General features: G+C 36.1%; 1 pseudogene across 1 annotated transcript; it reads left to right on the forward strand.

The window, feature by feature from the left end:
- The first annotated feature begins 1075 nt into the window (after positions 1 to 1075).
- Positions 1076 to 3171, forward strand: LOC143603671 (7-deoxyloganetin glucosyltransferase-like; annotated as a pseudogene). Its single transcript, XR_013148107.1, has 2 exons — positions 1076 to 1592; positions 2136 to 3171. The product of XR_013148107.1 is annotated as a 7-deoxyloganetin glucosyltransferase-like (transcript).
- The last annotated feature ends 776 nt before the right edge of the window (positions 3172 to 3947 follow it).

Consider the following 3947-nt stretch of genomic DNA (forward strand, 5'->3'; position numbering starts at 1 on the left):
TAAACTTTTTAAAAAGTAATAAGGTGTTTGGGATTGCTTATATTGGGAGGAGAAAAGTTCCATAAGTTACACTTTTGTTACTTATTAACTTAATGAAAAGTTATAAGGAGGCAAAATAAGGAATCCCAAACACCCCCTTGGATAACAATAATTCTTCTTTTTTCTAAACAGCAGGATGGATAACTACAATTCCTAATTTGCTTGAAAAATAGTTTAGTTGAAGTTAGATAAAAACATTTGAAAATAAACCGAAGAACGTGACACGGGGAGGAAATAATGGAAGCTAATATTCGTGATATTTATTTTTCCTTTTTAAGGGTTTTTAATCAAAGCGACGTAGTTTTAAATGATTTTACTTGCAAGTTTAGGTGCGTGACAGCAACGTATTCACTTTCTCTTTTTTCTAAACAACAGGGTGGATAGGTTCCATTTGTTTATGGTCTTTACATCTTCCACAAAGCTTATTTTTAGCTTCTTCTTTTTCATCATATAGGTGGCACGGGGAATTAGAAATATAGCAAGGCGGCATCAGGATCATAAGGTCGGAAAAGTGGGCGGCCGACGGGAAATATTCTTGGAAGGTAATATACATGTGACGTTTGGTTAGTGGTGTAGAAAAAATAGACGGCCTGTTTATTTTTAGGATGGATATGGTAGAACCGGTAAAAATTTCTATCGACACTTTTGAAATAAGAGCGGTAAAAATACATTTTGATCGTCTTCCCCTTAATGTAAAGCCTAATTGAAATGAATAGTATTAGGTTGTTATGAAAGAGAAATTATTTAGTATTGTGAATAATATATAATTTGCTGTCCAATACTATCATGGTACGTTTTCCACAGGTGGGACAATTCCAAAGGCATTAATGTTGAATCTGTCAACAAATGGACAAAAACTTAATCGTTCAACCTTTAACATATCTCATAATTGAGTTATAGGCCACTCTTTAATAATTTAATAACTGATTGATATTTCTCTTCATTATTTTGGAACGTTACACTCTTCTCTCGTGGCTTATAAAAACACTAATACATGTTTTGAAATTTGGTGTCTTGGTTTTGTGTGTGTGATCAAGTTCCTGGTTCCATGGGTTTAACACAAGAAAACAAGCCACATGTGGTGTGCATACCAGCCGCGGCACAAGGTCACATTAACCCAATGACAAAACTCGCTAAAATCCTCCATTCCAAAGGCTTCATTATTACCTTTGTTAACACTGAGTTCAACCACCAACGCCTTCTTAAATCTCTAGGCTCCGACGCTCTAAACGGCTTCCCTTCCTACCACTTTGAATCTATCCCTGACGGTCTTCCCCCACCCGAAAATCCTGATGCCAGCCAACATACTGCCACTATACTAAAATCCCTCAATGAAAATGGTTTGGGTCCATTTAAAAGTGTCATCAACAAAGTGAGTGCTCTATATTCCCCAGTGACATGCATATTGGCCGACCACCTTCTGACTTTCACCCTTTCTGCGGCCGAGGAACTAGGTATCCCCACAATTCTTTTTTGGACCGCCGGGGCTGGTTCCCTCATATGTTATTTGGAGTACCCCAATCTTATACAAAAGGGTTTGATGCCTCTTAAAGGTATATTGGCTTCCACTTTATTTCTCATAAAACTCTATTATCTTTTCCAGATTTTTTTTCAAAATAGGATATTTTAGGAAGTGGAGATGATTTCTAAGAGAGAGAAAGAGTGATAATGGTTTCTAGGTGATCCGTCATTTGAAACAGCAAATCTATAATTATATCTAGGGTGTGTCGGTTTATGTCGGGCGAGTTGGACAACTAGCTTGTGTTTAGTCATTTGAAATGACAGATGTGGTACATTTTTGGTGTGATCTGTCATTTCAACAAGAAATGATATACTCCTGCTTTTTAAAAATTTTGGGATAAAAAAATATGTGAACACGTAAGAAAAGAATAAGCATATGAGCTGAACTCGGATATACCGGTTTCAAGTTGTTTAATTTTTTTCTTTAAGCTTTTGTTCAAATTTATAACTAGAGAATTTAATGTGAAAAAAGATGTTGAGCGACCTTAAAAAAACAGAAAACAATTTCATCAACTATTAATAATATTATATCAATTATAGGGCTAACTTGAAAACAAATATCTTTGTGCATGCAGATCAAAGTTCTTTAGTAAATGGGTATTTGGATAAAGTTATAGATTTTATCCCTACCATGCCCGATATACGCCTAAAAGATATTCCACCTTTTGTTAGAATGGTTCATCCTGGTGACGAGTTTATGGTTGGATTTTCGGATTGGGCAGTACAGAGGGCGATTAAAGCATCAGCCATTATTTTTAACACTTTCGATGAGCTAGAAGGCGAAATTCTAGACGCGCTATCTTTAACCTTCCCATTGTGCTATGGTATAGGCCCCTTGCATCTCCTCCAGAGCAAAATTGCTGATAAGTCACTAGATTCCATCAAATCAAATCTTTGGGTCGAAGAGCCCGAGTGTTTAAAATGGTTAGATGACAAAGAGCCGCTATCAGTCATTTATGTAAATTTTGGTAGCATCACTGTAATGACACCTCAACAACTAGTCGAATTTTGTTGGGGACTTGCTAAAAGCAATTGTCCATTCTTGTGGATAATACGACCTGACCTGGTGATTGGTGACTCTGCTGTTCTTCCACCGGAGTTTTTGGAACAGACTAGCAATAGAGGAATGTTGGCTAGTTGGTGTCCACAAGAGCAAGTTTTAAGTCACCCGTCAATAGGAGGGTTTCTAACGCATAGTGGATGGAATTCAACAATCGAAAGCATTTCTTATGGAGTCCCAATGATTTGTTGGCCTTTTTCGCTGATCAACAACTGAATTGCTGGTGGAGTTGCAATAAGTGGAAGATTGCAATGGAGATCGACAACGATGTTAAGAGTGATGAAGTTTCGAAGCTAGTGATCGAGCTGATGAATGGAGAAAAGGGAAAAGAGATGAGAAAGAATGCCATTGACTTAAAGAACAAGGCTGAGGAAGCATGCACCTTTCCCTCCGGTTCTTCTGTGGTTAATTTGGAGAAAGTGATTCAGCTACTACAAACATCTCCAAAATAATTTACAAGTTGTTTTAGATGAATATGTTTTATCTTTCTTATGCCACCAGTTCTTAAAGATCAATTTTATTTTGTGTGCTTATTATTGGTTAATTTTACAAAAGACCTCCAATGCAGCATATATATTTTTGTTTCAAATTGTCAACTCAGCATGTCACATTATATTTTAAACCAACTTACAAAAATCTTTATTTCTACTCTAGTGGTTATTACTGGTTTGTTCTTTAAACTGCCACCTCATCACCTACTTATCCTCCATAGTAAATTATTCCATCTTCAAATACTGGTTTGTGTTTTTAATACACTTCATTCCTGACACCCACCTCTAATGAGATAAGACACCTGTGTTGAATTTCAAAACAGCTCCACATTGAATTCAAAACACCCCATTGAAGATGTCCTAAGGACCGTTTGTGATATAAGCTTAAAAAAAGGGAACTCACGTAGACCCTTGTTTACCCTACATAACTTAAACCAAACCTAATAAATTTAATATGAATTGACAAGTGACAACTAGACCCAAACCCACAAACGCAATAAACGTGATAAACCAGAAACACAAACATCAAAATAAATTTATATGAACTGGCTAGGATTCTTTGAATCAACTTCAACCACATGATTTTCTTTTGTTTTCTTAATATTTCTATTTTCAGAATTATTGGTTTCATTCACTGGTTGCATATAAAAGCAGTACTACATGTTTTAAAATTTGATGTCCTAATTTTATTTTGTGTGTGAGAGATAGATCCAAATGGATTCTACACACAAAAACAAGCCACATGTGGTGTGCATACCACTCCCAGCACAAGGTCACATTAACCCAATGCTAAATCTTGCTAAAATCTACACTCCAAAGGCTTCTTTATCACCTTT

Source organism: Bidens hawaiensis, unplaced genomic scaffold (genome assembly GCF_021521415.1).
Source record: "Bidens hawaiensis isolate Kalapana, Puna unplaced genomic scaffold, B.hawaiensis_p1.1 tig00062391_1, whole genome shotgun sequence".
In the NCBI taxonomy this organism is placed as follows: Eukaryota; Viridiplantae; Streptophyta; class Magnoliopsida; order Asterales; family Asteraceae; genus Bidens; species Bidens hawaiensis.